Here is a 14,853-nt window from a genome sequence, read left to right as displayed (position 1 = left end):
TTGGTACTCCCTACATTCCACAATGTAGTGCGTCCGCGCTTCACTAGATTCAAGTTTGATTGTAAATTTAACTATTGACACCGATTACGACAGGAGCAAAAATTATATCACTCAATTCATATTTTCAATAAGAATTGAGTGATATATGAATTGAGTGATATAATTTTTGCTTCCACCGCAGTCGGTTCGTTGGTTAATTTTACGATCAAATTTGGATCCTGAAAAATGCGGATGCACTATATTGTGAAATGGAGGGAGTATCATAGAGACCTTATTTAATGTAATGCATGACATATACTAATGCTTCATTTGATATGATACAGTATCATATCATAATACTTAAGCCCTGTTTAGATCCTCTCCGCTCCCCCATTGCAGCTCTCGGAGCGGAGGGAGCGCCAGCACAAGCAGGGAGCAGCTTGAACCCAGTTCCTCGAGCGGAGCAAAGTTAAGGAACGGGAGAGTTTCCAAGTAGTTAATCATCTCTTTTTCTCATTTAATTTTATGTCACTTCAGCAAAAATGTCTAGTTGGCATGCATGATACTATATATGATACTCTCATTGTGACCGGACTAGTTCTGCAAAACTCTCTTTCTCTTTCTTTTGATTTTGATTTTCATGCGAGCTTTATTGTTGATCTCAAATAATTATTGCATCTACCATAAGTTGTGACATTTATGTACATGAACCTTGTTCTAAGTCCCATGTGATACCTCGAAGACTCCCTCGATTCCAAAGTAATTGGTGTTCTAGTTTTGTTCTTGAGTTGATTTTTCTAAAGTTTGACCAAGTCAATACAACAATTTATTATAACATTTAGAAATACCCCCCCCCATCAGAAATAATAACTCTTGTGAGGTTACCTATAAAATATATTTTCATTTTCATACTATAAGTATTTGATGTTGTAGACCTTATCATGTTTTTTGTGGAGTTGGTTAAATTTAAACATATTCAGTTTCTGACAAATAAAACTTCAAATAATTTAGAGCGGAAGGAGTAGTAGTGACCCACTGACCTACCCTGCAGAGTTTGAGCTTGCAACATCATCACTCACGAAGATTTATCTCCATATATACTACTAGTCCAGAGCTATGAAGTGAATGATATACATTCTCGGGTCTCCATATAGGAAGAGATATTTTTTTTGCAGGCTCAAACTTTGTATTACTCAATCAAGGTCTCATTACAATCCTCAGCAACTATCTCCAAAACTTCAGGAGGACCTGACCCTAACCAAGCCATAGTCCTATTATTAAGACGACCAAAAGCAGCTAACTTGTCACTCACTTTATTTTGTGAATGAGCGACATGAGTAATACAAGTTTGATGTAAATTCAATAACAAACTAATCTCATTATCTAACAACGAGTAGACCGATCGATCGGTACTTCCACATGTGATCATGGACACCGCCACAGAAGAATCTAGCTCAATTTCTATCGGCAATGTTGTACGTTGAATCGAGGAGGACAAACCCTCCATGCAGGCACAAAGCTCCGCCTCCAGCGCATCTCTGCATGAATACAAAGCCCTGCAGGCTGAGAAGATAATCTTCCCTGACTCATCTCGCAAAATCATGCACGCACCAGCTTCATCGCATGACACAAAAGCACCATTAGTATTAAGTTTTGTCCACCCCTGATTCGGTTTTGCCCAGCACGGCAACTTGGGGTGTATGTATAACCGGCTGTGCCCCAGTGTCCATGGTAATGTATGCTTTACCTTTTCCTGGGTCAAGCACCATTGTCATGTTTGATGGCCAAAAGTGAGTCCAAATAGCTCCGTAAGAATCTGATAGACACTTTCATTGGCGGAGCCGGTTTGTGATGCACCACCTCGTTGCGTACATACCAACTTCTCCAGAATACCAGAAGTAACATACATCTCTGCAGCTCACTCCTTGGTGCAAGTATCTGCAGTAGCCATTCCTTCCCACAGTTAACTGTTGATTGTAGACGAGGGAGTCTCCAGATTTTTGCCATTTCCATATATAAATCCCTCCCAAATTGGCATCTTAAAAACGGATGGTAATTGTCCTCCGTATCCAGACCACATACTGGGCATATGCTAGTAGTTTCCAGTCCAATCTTATGTTTATTTTCCATGTCGGCGACCCATCTGTCACGACTCTACATGCAAAGTTTGAAACCGTTGGCGGTACTCCACAGTTCCAAATGAACTTCCAGCAGCTCCTTGCTCCCGACGGCGATGAGATCACTACAAAAAAAACACTTCCGTGATGATACGTGTTTGTCACGGTAGGTCGCGTTTTTTGTCATGCATGTATATCCATGACGATTTTATGACAGAATCAAGATAGTCATATCTGTGCTGTCGTAGAAGTGCTCCATGACATTACCAAAATTATCATCACGGAAGTGTCCACTTCCATGATGATAAATCGCGCGTCACAGAAGTGCTTTCGTTAAGGGTGACCGACACGTGGCATCCACCGTAACGGAACGCCGTTCAGCTATCGGGTCGGGTTTTGGATCCGATAACCCATTAACAGCCCCGACCAATGGGGATTTTCCACGTGTAAAATCATCATTGGCTGGAGGAAACACGTGTCGGCTCATCGTTGGGACAGATGTCATCCACTCATTGGACAGAAGGCGCCTATGATACGTCGACACGTGGCACGGCCAATCAAGTTTAAATGGGCCAGCCCAACTAAAGGCCCACAAGATTTTGCGGCCCTTAATGGGTCGGCCCAGTTGAAGGCCCACGAGATTTTGCGGAGTATAATGGGCTGGCCCAGCTAAAGGCCCACAAGAGTTCGCGGGCCATAATAGGCCGGCCCAGGTAAAGGCCCACAAGATTTTTGTGTGCCATAATGGGCCGGCCCAGGTAAAGGCCCACAAAATTCTTGCGGATCATAATGGGCCGGCCCAGCTAAAGGCCCACGAGATTGCGCCGACATTAATGGGCCGGCCCAGCTGTAGGCCCACAAGATTTTGAGGACCCTAGTAGGCCGGCCCATTAACTGGCTGCCATGTTTTGGGCCAAATGCCGGCCCATAATTGATCCGGTCCATTAATGGCCTGCCACGTTCCGGGCCTAATAATGGCCCATATAAGATCCGGCCCGTTAAAAGCCTCCCACTTTCTGGGCCAAATCACGGCCCAGATCAGGTCCGGCCCTTTAAGAGGCTTTGGGCTCAATTATGGCCCATATCAGATTCGGCCCGTTGACTGGACGCTATGCTTTTGGGCCCACTTGCTAAAGGCCCATTTAGTAATTCGGCCTGATATTAGTTTCGGCCTGTTAAGGGCCCATTTAACATTTCGGCCCTATATTAATTTCGGCCTGTTAAAAGCCCGTCATATAGTTGGGCCTAACTACGGCCCGGTTTGCATCCGGCCTGCTCGCAGCCGATATCTGATTGGGCCAAACAAGGACCGAGACAACTTTGGCCTGTTAAAAGCCCGTGAATTGATTCGCACAATCATGGGCCGGGGTCCATTTCGGGCTGCCGCCGGCCCGTGAGCTATTCGGCACGTTTCAGGCCCAGCCTACTTCTCAGCCTCCTAAAAGCCCATTGAGTTTTCTTGCGAAAAGAGGGCCGGGGGTTACTCGGCCTATTAAAGGCCCGAATCTACTAGTGGGCCAGTTTGACGGGGCCCATGATGCGGATCATACATCGTGATTGCATGACGGCCCGATTATGTACCGTAATTTTACGGTTTGGCCGGTTTACTGCGAAGACAGGACATATATACAGTAAAATAACTGCAGCATCGTGAATAAGAAAAAACCTAGACTATACAATAAAGAAATTACGGCATATTACATCCACTGGGCATCAAAGTTCGCCACTATGATAATAAAGCACAAGCAGACAGCAGATTACATACACTGGGCATCAAAGATCGCCACCAGTGCAAATAAACACGCCGACAAAATAATATACAAAACCGACAGCACTTCAATAGAGTTCAAGAAAGGTTAGCCCTGCTGGGGAGCTGCAGCGCAAGCAGCTGAGCAAGATGATGAGACTGCGCTTGTTCAACACTTATATCTTCCTCACTCTGAAAGATAAACAAGCAGACAGATGACAGGTTTCGCACATAAAAGTATCAGTGCTGACAATTCATCACATTTCTTACTGACGAATAAAGTGACACAGTTTAAAATTGCATTAACACAATATGGTATTGTTCAGGTCAAGACATGGCAGGAAATGACATTGTGAAGGAGTTGGCAGCTTCACGACACCACTGGATTACAGATCAAGAACTCATAAGTATCAATGGTTAGTGTGCTGTCAATTTATCCCATTTCAGATTGGCAAATAAAGAGACGGTTTAAATAATAGTAGAATGATATGACATTGTTCATAGTTAAGACATTGCAGAATATGACATTGTGCTGTAGTGGGTAGGTTCACCACACCACTGGATTACGGATGAAGAACAGAAGCATACATGCAGTGCAAAAGAAGATCACTTGCTCTGAATAGTTTAATTTACATGGTATGAAGAAGGAACTTGGTTGTACAACTGAAAACTTAAATTGAGAAGGACAAACTTTTGTTTATGAACTACATAATAAACTTTAAACATGCAATTTGATGCAAACACCAAAAATAAACAGCTGTTGCAGTCATGCCTAACCAAATATACACAACAAAGTTTGAAGGCTTGAGAAGGACAAACTTACATTACTGGTGAAGACAGGCTCTATAAAGCCCTTGTCCATGCTGATGGGGGGGGCAATTCAAGAAGTTTAGCACAGAATCTTCTTCATAAGCATTGCCTTTATTCTACATTTTGTTAAGAGTAAATATAGATGTGATAATATACGAAAAAATGGAGAATATTTAAGATAAGATGAAGAGTGATGCTACATAACCAAGTAGCTATAAATGTATGTGCAGCGATACAGGCAAAAGGCACAGCCAAGAGCAATGCACAGCTAAACTTCTTCAGTACCAACCTTATGGTAAGAGTAAATATAGATCTGATGTGTAGAAAATGGAGGGCAAAGGAAAATAAGCTGCAGAGTGATGGTACATGAACAACTACCTGTCAATATAAGTACACTGATAAAGGACAACATGTACTTACAAGAACAATGCAGAGCTAAAAAAATTCATTGGCATTGGATATATTCTACACTAATGTAACCATTCATACAGATCAGATAATTTGGAGCGAACAATTGATAAGCAAGCTATCATGCATACTGCTGTCACATAATGAACCAGGTATGTATGCAAGTACAGTGATACAGGACAACAGGTACTAACAAGAGCAAAGCAGCGGGCAGCATATTTGCGATATCCTGTCGTTCTTTTCAAACCGGAATTCTTCTTCGAGCTGATTTCCTGCAAAAAAGATCCGTAAGGCACATGCGGAAAAGTAGAAGTTCAAATTGTCATGTGATTTCATAGACAGTACCTCATCCTGGGAACGAGACCAGTGCATAACAAGGTTTTTCCATTCAATGTCTTCTAAATTTAGCACAGGAGACTTCACCGGAAATTCGTTTATAGACTTGCCATCAAAGTGTGATTTCCTCAGGTAACACCGATACTGCTGCAATGCTTCCTTGAAAAGCACAAGCAAGCTTTGCTCGTCATGACTATCCAGATTGACCCTCACCTAGTTACAACAATGTAATGTAAATCATTGATGTGTTCGATCAGCAGAAAACAGGAAAATAATAACCATGAATAATAGCACTTACACGTAAGTTGGACAGGAAGATGTGAAAATGGTGTTTGTCTTCACTATAATCTTCCCATGATGGGAATATATGCACGTAGTCCCTAACAACATTGAAAGCATTGTCTTTTAAACTGGGAATAAATGGAATGGGGTTCCAATCTGCAGGAATTGGCCGTCTCTGCAGTTGGGATAGGTCTTCGGCCGGTGGACTTGCTGTACTTTTTGCTGGAGTGGGATTTTTCTGTGGTACGGCTGGTGCTATGGCAAATGAAATCGGTATACCTTTTGCTGGAGTGCAGGTCCTGTGTGGTGGGGCTAGTGGTGTGGCCAGTGAAGTATGGGTACAGTCTGCTGGAGTCGGTCCTATGTTTTGTGTCACTGGTTGTACAACCAATATAAGTGGGGCGCTGTCTGATTTCTCCGGCACCACCACGTTTTTCAAGGACTTTGCTGGTGCTCCTTCAGGTTCGGCAATCACCCTCTTCCTTTTTGATGTCTGATGCACAAGAACAACATTTGAGTGGAAAAACATGGTATGACGACAGATGGAATATGTATTGATAATGGATGGGCATGGCATCTCGAGTTATATGATGAGTAAACTAAGCAGATGGTGGTGCAACAAAGTAGAAGAAATGCAAGACAACATATGCAAGATACGCGCAATCAATAAAACCTTGCCAAATTAGAACAGGCACCTTGATGGGTGAACAGGACAGGCCATCTGCCTTTGACTCCTCGAGGTTAGAATAGTCATTAGGATGATATTCTGAACAAGAATCAACAGGTGGGGAGCGTACGAGTTTCATTGCTTCCAGAATGGCACTCAATGCCTTGGTGCCAATTTTGTAAGTCATTGCAGTGTTCCACAATATTCTTCTGATGCGCGGATTCTGATATTCACTGTAATTGCGTATAATATCTGAGAACCATGAAAACATAAATAGTTGTGAGATTATCTTTGTAATGCAGATGATATTCTAATATAGGGGCGCCCCTGTAAACACTTATGTGCTATCACTGGATTCTGATGAGAGAGCTCATGTGTGCTGTAATATCGTGCGTGCATTTATATAATCTGGCACAAGTACACAAAAAATAGGCTCCAGAAGTAAGGATAGCTGGCAGATGATAGGTTCATAATATACTGTATAGAGAGTTTATTGCCAAACCATGATAACAAGAGCACACAACAACTAGGCAGATCATAGTGTACATAACAGGGGTACACCATAACCACGATATATAAATCGGGAAAGTGGAACTGGCTTGAAAATACGGTGTTGTATTGCCGCTAGTAATTGAAAGCCTATCGATCACGTACAGGCCAGCACTATCGAACATGGTAAAGAAGAGCAAGCAGATTTTGGATAATAAAATGTTGGTTGCGCAGTGCCCACACATGATGAACCAGAGCGCATTAAGAATGCAACTCCCAGCTGTCTCTCGACCATTTCAGGCGGTTGGATGAAGATCCTACGTCTCCTAACCCTTCTTCTTCCTCGTCTCTGATTCTTCCCATACAGAACACCGCACGGGCCGCCGGCCGGACCACCGGCCCCCACCGCCTGTGTTCCTCCGCCACCCCCACCCCCCACCCGCGTCGAGTTTTCTTCGTTCGGCGAGGCCCCACAACCACCCGAGCCCCTTGGATCGCACCGGCGAACTCCGGCGAGCTCTGAAAAATCGACTGACCCAATTTTGAAATTTAGTCTACTGTGATTTAACTAGTGTGGAATATAAAAGGGGAAAACCATAAGCATTGGGAGTATAGTGTTGAGCGTGCCATGGCGGATCTGAAGGTGCAAACCGGACAAAGGCAACTTCGCAACCAAGACAAGAAATCAGAGTAAAGCAGTGGCGATCTATTTTCTTGCTGCGATAAATAAGTTGAGCAGATACGAAAGAGTACCGCCTCTGGTGCGGCGCCGTGTACGCATCTGCTGAGAATTTGACGGTGCTGCGGTAGCGATGGCTGTCGGCGGCGTGGAAGCAGATCTAGGAGGGTAGACGGTGGCGGCGGGGCGCGGTGGACGAGACGGTCGTAGGAGCGGCGCCGGCAAGGTGGACGACGGCGGGGATGAAGCGAGAGGACGGGATGCAAGGATCCCGGTCCGAAGGCGTGGATGAGAGAGGTCGATCTCTTGTAATGGACGGCGGCGTCGGGGTATCAGCTCCGGCATGGTGGAGGAGGACGGCGGTGGATGGGGTGGCGGACGGCGGCGGACGGAGGAGGGTGGGGTGGAGAGGGTGTTTTGGCGCCCACGGAGTACGAATGGGGAAAAGGGAGGTAGAGAGGAAGGGGGAACCATGTATTCAGGGCGCGCTTGTCTCAAATGCGAGGAAATTTACAAACTTAGCCCCCGTTTCAAATTTCTACTACATCACAGCAACATTAGTCGGTTGGGGATAGGACGGTAATCTCGCATACACCGAATATTTGCCGACGAGAGTTTGTTTTTGGCGCCCACCGTGTATGAATATGAATCGGGGAGGGAGTCGATTTCGGCCGAGGGCACACTGTGTTTTGGCGCCCACCGTGTATGAATCCGGGTGAGAGGCGGTTACGTCACGTTTGGGTGAAATTACAAACCTACCCCTATCGAAACCTATAGATATCCAGCAGATAGGCTTTGCGTGGCAGGGATAGGCAGTAGTGATTTCCATCTCGCAGATTTTGGTTTCGGGCGGTTACTGCGACTTTCCCCGCTTCGTTCAAATTTTGCACAGTGCACGTTTACCGTGCCAACTCAATTCGAATCCCGTTTGTATTCTACTATTTTTTTCGGGCGGGATCCATTTTCAATTGGAATTACATTCTATATACATCATTTTTTTATATATACTTTCAAAAGCACAACACCATTTATACATAAATATGGTTTACAAATGGCATGATCTCAGATTCATAAGGTTGTATCCATCAATTTGGATTTTCAAATATTTGAAACCACTTTATGTTGAAATCCAATGTATGCATTCCTCGCTAACTGTCTCCAATTAATGTGTGTTTCATGCGGGTTTTTTTAACTTCTCAAACATGTATAATGTGTTTCACACACGCAACATATAGTGTAATCCCGTTTAGACATTAATTGCATATAAACCATGCATTGTTTGTAATTGAAGAATCTATGGATCACCAATATTGATAAACTATATAACATTACACGTGTGCCCAAATTCAAATGAATATGCATGTTTGATACACCAATTTGCGTTATGATATTATCGATGTCGTGATCTCCAGTTTAAATATTTGAATCCCCTTTAATCCAGATATTCGTCTCATATAGCTATCACTCATGCTTATATAGGACTATCTCTCTGGACCTATACGCGTTCATCGTCTCTCAGGCATCTCTCGTGCTACCTGTATGTCGACAATGATCTTTTATCTTCGTAACACACTGACGGTACTCTCTCCCTCGACCTTCATCACTCTATCTCTCTCTAAGTATATCTCGCTCCCTGCTATGTGTCTCTAGCTATGATTCTCCATGTGGAATCTCTTTCTCTCACACAAACACAAAACTTTGTCTCCCGGGGTCTCATTTCTCTCAACTATTCCCATGTGTGCCACTCGCACACCCCTCATACAGAGATGTCTTTCGCTCCTTAGATATGAGAACCTACGACTCTTCCTCTTCAATATCTCTTTCTCACACACAAACACAAACTCTGTCTCCCAGGGTCTCATATTTCTCCATTGTTCTCTTGTATGTCGCTCAAACACACCCTCTCTCCCTAGAGATATCTTGCGTTCCCTCATATGTCTTTCTAGCTATCACTCTCGTTGTGAAATATCTTTCTCTCTCGCAGACACAAAACTCCGTCTCTCTGGATCTCATTTCTCTCTGATATCTGTTTGTATGTGACTCACATGCACCCTCTCTCTATCTCTCTCACACCCACACACATAACCCAGCCTTCTGATCCACTCGACTCCTATCTCCAGCGCACACTAGCTAGCATCTTTATCTTTCTATTTATCTGTTTCTCCATCAACCTTCTTTCTCGCCCTCACTCTTGATTCCTATCACGCACACTACATATGTTTCTCTCTACATGCAGTCAAGTGCCCTCTCACACACATATATAACTTCACCCTTTGAACCACCCGACGGTCATCTCCGACACCCAAACTAACGGATGTCTCTCTAGCTAGCATCTCCATCTCTGTATCTATCTGTAGTTTCTCCGTCAACATTTCTTTCTCGCACGGAGTCTTGCTTCCTATCACCCACACTATATATGTCTATCCATACATATGCATTTATAGGTTGATCTCTTTTTCACAATCGTTGCGCCTCACCCCCTCTGCTCGCCATAGATGCATGCTCCAGCCCACGCCACTATCTCTTAAAGACAAAAACACATGCTCAATTGTCGGGCCTTCTTCCCTGCATTCTCACATGCATGCATATTGTCATACCGATCCGTCTCTCCCATGTCGTTGATCTTAGGACTTATGTCTTCTTTCTTTTATCTCGATCATGCGCGCGCGCACACACACACATCCCACGTATACATGTATACCTCTCACACATGCACGTTCAAGGTCTCTATGTCTCCATACGTAGTTAATTACCCTCAATCCTAACGCCACATCGAATCGTTCTCCTCTTTTGTGCACATAACTTCCGCCTGGATGGGCAAAACACACACTCACACTTAACAATCTCCTTCTAGCTACCCCCCCCCCCCGCGCGCCTCTCACTCTTCCCCTATATCCCCGAAACCAATAAGACCATCGCTTTGTTTAATTCCCGCCTACATGCACCATCGATATATAGTAGTCTTCCTTGGTGTCTCTCAAACAAACACGTTCTCTCGATGTCGACTCCTCTCACGCGCACGCACCTTCTCTTCCCTCCCTACGGGCATTTTCTCTCTCGCACCCCATCGTTGGTGGCCTCTGCCATACACATCACCTCTCTATGATGAAGCCATGCACACTTAAATTACATCCGCCACAGGGGACCCCGCGACACACACACACACACACACACACACGCGCGCGCGCGCGCGCGCACCCCCCCCCACACTAAGACTCCATCTCTCTCTCTCACACACACACACACAAACACACACACACACACGCCCCCCCACACACTTAGACTCCCTCTCTCTCTCTCACACACACACACACAAACTAAGACTCCATCTCTCTCTCTCCTCTCTCTCTCTCTCTCACACACACACACACTACACACACACTAAGACTCCATCTCACACACACATGCTCTAGGCAGAGCATTTGTTCCTACCACCCTTCATCCAACCTTACCCGTATGATAAACAATCACCTTTATTTACTTGCATAACATGGACAGATTCCACTTTACTTTAGTAGTCAGCAAACTTATCATCTGTACCCTTATAAAAAACGAGTTGGCGATGATGGTGTGCCTGCCATCTTGTAATACAGACCGTATGATCTATATCTGATGGATAGGAAGCAAACTATGATAATTTTACAAAAGATACCCGCACCTCTCTCCACATCATTATCTCCCGCAACCTCATTGCTCAGCAATTAAAAAAGGAATAAGTCTCCAGAACAATCTAGCATGCATGGTGGCCGCTGCCGCCTACCGGTGTCGTCCATCCCCATGCCTCCGCCCATTCCGACCACCAGTCACCACCACGCTCCACTCCTCCTCGCCTTATCTCTCATCTTTCATTTTTTCGATGACATTCTCGAGATACCAGTTTTCCGATAAAATTCTCGAGATATCATTAGTTTTTACACATGGGATTACTCCTGCATGGGTCAATCACAACAGGTGTTTTGTAAAAAAATGCATATTGATGTTCCGTGCAATGCACGAGAATCTTGCTTGTAATTATATAACGCAAATCACGAGCAGGAAGTGACATTTTTTTGACACAACCACGTTAACATGGCCACGTAAATCACGAGCAGGAAGGAGAAGGGAAGCGGGCTGTGGAGTAACGTTTTTTACCACAATTTCTTAGGAAACTGAGTGCAATAATTGAGTAGTTTTGCAAACTACCATTACTACTACACCTGAAACGGTTCAAAACCTATACTCCCTTGCCAGCGCGCGCTTCCCGCGTGAAACGGTCAGCGTCGCCCTGGAGCGTCAGTGCCGCATTAATGCCCGGCCAGAGCGGAGGCGACCTCTCACTGGCGCCGGCTTTGAAGTGGCGCGACGGCCGAGAGAGCGCCGCTTCCCGGTGCACGCGACTGCTCCGCGTCGAGACTGGCCATAGGCCCTGTTTGGATCCATGGGTTAGAGTTAGTTTGAGCTAGTTGGGGCTCAAATAGCCCTAAAGTATCCAAGCATGAGGGTTTAAATTGGAGCAAGTTGCACCGAACCCACCAAAAAAAACTATCCCACCCAAGAGGTGCTAACTGGAGATAGTTCTCATTGGGACCACTGAAAAATCACTTTTCTCTCTCCATGAAGTGCATTTATTGTCAATCTAACCCTGTCACCCAAACACCTCTTTGGCTACAGTTAGTTCAGGGTTAGTCATGAGTTAGTCTAACCTCTAGCTAAGTTAGAGTATCAAACAGGAGCAGTATAGGACATGCAAGTTGCTCAAAGCATACAGGCAAATTCGTACGTGAAAGGATTTTTTTCTTTTTGAAAACGGAACGTGAAAGGAATTTTTTTAGAATGCTCTTGGCATGTCGCTAACATGTGATAGTTAACCGACCTCAATAGACGGCAGAAACGCCAGCCCGCCGCACTTTGATAGAGACGAGGAGGGAGAAGCGATACAGGCTGCTGGATTACTAGAGATAGGTGTCGCACGGAAGCCAAGAAATATGGTGATAGCGTGGGTTAGCCATGTACTAGTATGATGTAACTACACTGGGCTGCCGTGTTTCGTACTCTTCCAGTCCACTGTGGAGATGATTGGTTAATTTTATATCGCTGAATAATATTAAATATTATGAGTGCAGACGCTCCACCACGAGGTTCCTTGCTCCTTCTCGGTCGTCCGGAATCTATGTTCTTCCACTCTATTTTTTTACGTGAGCTTTGTTCATCCTTTTGCCAACACGCGAGACATCTAGCATCAAGGCGCACGTGTTATGCAACGATCGTTCCATCTATATGAAGAACACGTGGCACTGGAACTACGAGACGGACATGTACCCAGGAGTGGACGTACGAACCTGAGTAATGTAGCGCAGTAAGTGAAGTAGAAAGGCACAAATGGTATGAACATGCGTGGCATACAGGGTGTGTTTGGTTGCGTTCTCGTCTCAGCATAGTTGTTCCCTCTTCATGCATGCTCAACTCAACACCCCTCTTCATGCATGCTCTCTTCATGCATGCTTCTAGTGTATTTGTGCTAAACTAGTGTGGACTCATGCACCCTCCATACACTCTACCAAACACCCAAAAGTAGGTCGAGAAGGGAACTCTTGGGCGGCATTTGTCTCTTACTACGTACTACCACTAAATGTTGTACGTGCAATGCACGGTGATGTTATGGAGTACGTGCCTAAGTACTCTACTACTACTATATTAGTTGGAGGCACATATTAACTTTTATATTTGTTTACGTGTATGCCCCGAGACCTTCCAACTAGACGTGTCTTTCTCTCCAGGTCGCACTTTGTATCGTTCATACCACTAAGTACTACTACGTGTGGTCTCCGACCCAGAAGTGGAAGAAGTGGAGACGCTCTACCACGCTGTTTTTTTACGCTGGGCTCTACCACGCTGTTCATGTCCCACTCCTTTCGCTGACGTGTGGGACATCCAGCACGTGCCGTGTTTGGCACCCTTCGTCGTAAGAGTTGAAACGCTAGCATTCATCAGAAATAAAAAATAATTATAAATCGGCAGTGATACTATTTTTTTGCGAACCAATCAGCAGTGATACTATACCACGCGGTTTCCTTGCTCCTCGATATCGGAAAGAATACTTCCGTTCGCCAACATGTGGGACGTCGACCATCCTGGTCCACTTGCCATGCACGCAGAACTCCAAGGGAGAGTCACCCAGGTCGTCGCGCCGCAGTAACAATGACTAATGAGCCGTCAAATCACAGGCCCACTTCCCACTTTGAAGTTGCTCGGACGAAGGAACCATCATGACTTCGTTGAATTCCGCTTCTTGAAGAAAACTACTGTACCAGCAGTACTGCTAGCTACAGTATTTACTCCAACAGAGGCCTCCTTTCGTTCATAGGATAGGAATATGAAAATCATAGGAAGTGAGATGACATGCATCTCAATTCCTATAGAGAAAGAGATGCCATTTGATGCATAGGATAGGAATTTTTCCATTTAGTCTAGGCTAATGTACTGGTAATTTGCTCTAAAAACTACAGTAGTAACTAGTAGTACTGGTACATGCTCGTACTCAGACACAGACACACACACTAACTACTAGTACTACTACTTCTCACATGCTGGCCAGACGCCGTCGTTCTCCTTCCCGGCTTTGTCGGCGACACCCCACCGTGCTTGGATCTCCGCCGACCTCTCCGCAGCAGCGCGTGCGTCCTTTTCTTTCTTGCGGCGGCGGGCCTCTCTTTTCTTGAGTGCTTTCTGACTTTTCCGCTCCCTCTGTGCGGCTTTGGCCGCCTCTTGCTCTACCGCCCATTCGGCCTTGGCATCTTCAAATTCCTCCCACATAGTTGTGAGGTCGCGAGCGGCGATGAACTCGGCACGGCGGGATGCCATCGCTTCCCTACCATTTTGTGTGCGTTCGTGGGCGGCGAGGAACTCGGCGCGGCGGGATGCCATCGCTGCCTTACCGGTTAGTGTGCGGCGCGGTGGCATGAACGACGCTTGGTGAGAGCTCTGGGGTGGAGTGGCCGGACAACCGTATAGTGCATTGGTTTGTCAAGAGCTCAAGGACAGAAGACGAAGCAAATTAGGATTCCCCTTCAATCCTGGTCATTTATTACCGAGTAAAATGCATTGGCGGTCATCGAACTTGTCTTGATAGCTCACTTTGATCATTGTATACGAGATATGGTGATTATACGGTCGCTGGCTCAGCGTATAGCTCCGTATTTGTATGGTTGACCAGTCAAACAGTCCGCATGCGCCTCATCAGCTCGTGTTCTTTATCTATCTACGCGGGCCTACCTGTGAATGGAGAAAGAAATACTGTAAAAACCAAAATTATGCGTATGTGGGGAATCAAACCACGGACTCGTCGCTGCAACGCACCCTC

This window comes from Triticum aestivum, chromosome 2B (assembly GCF_018294505.1).
Source record: "Triticum aestivum cultivar Chinese Spring chromosome 2B, IWGSC CS RefSeq v2.1, whole genome shotgun sequence".
NCBI lineage: Eukaryota > Viridiplantae > Streptophyta > Magnoliopsida > Poales > Poaceae > Triticum > Triticum aestivum.
The sequence above is the reverse complement of the archived record's forward strand: the minus strand, read 5'-3'. Positions refer to the sequence as shown.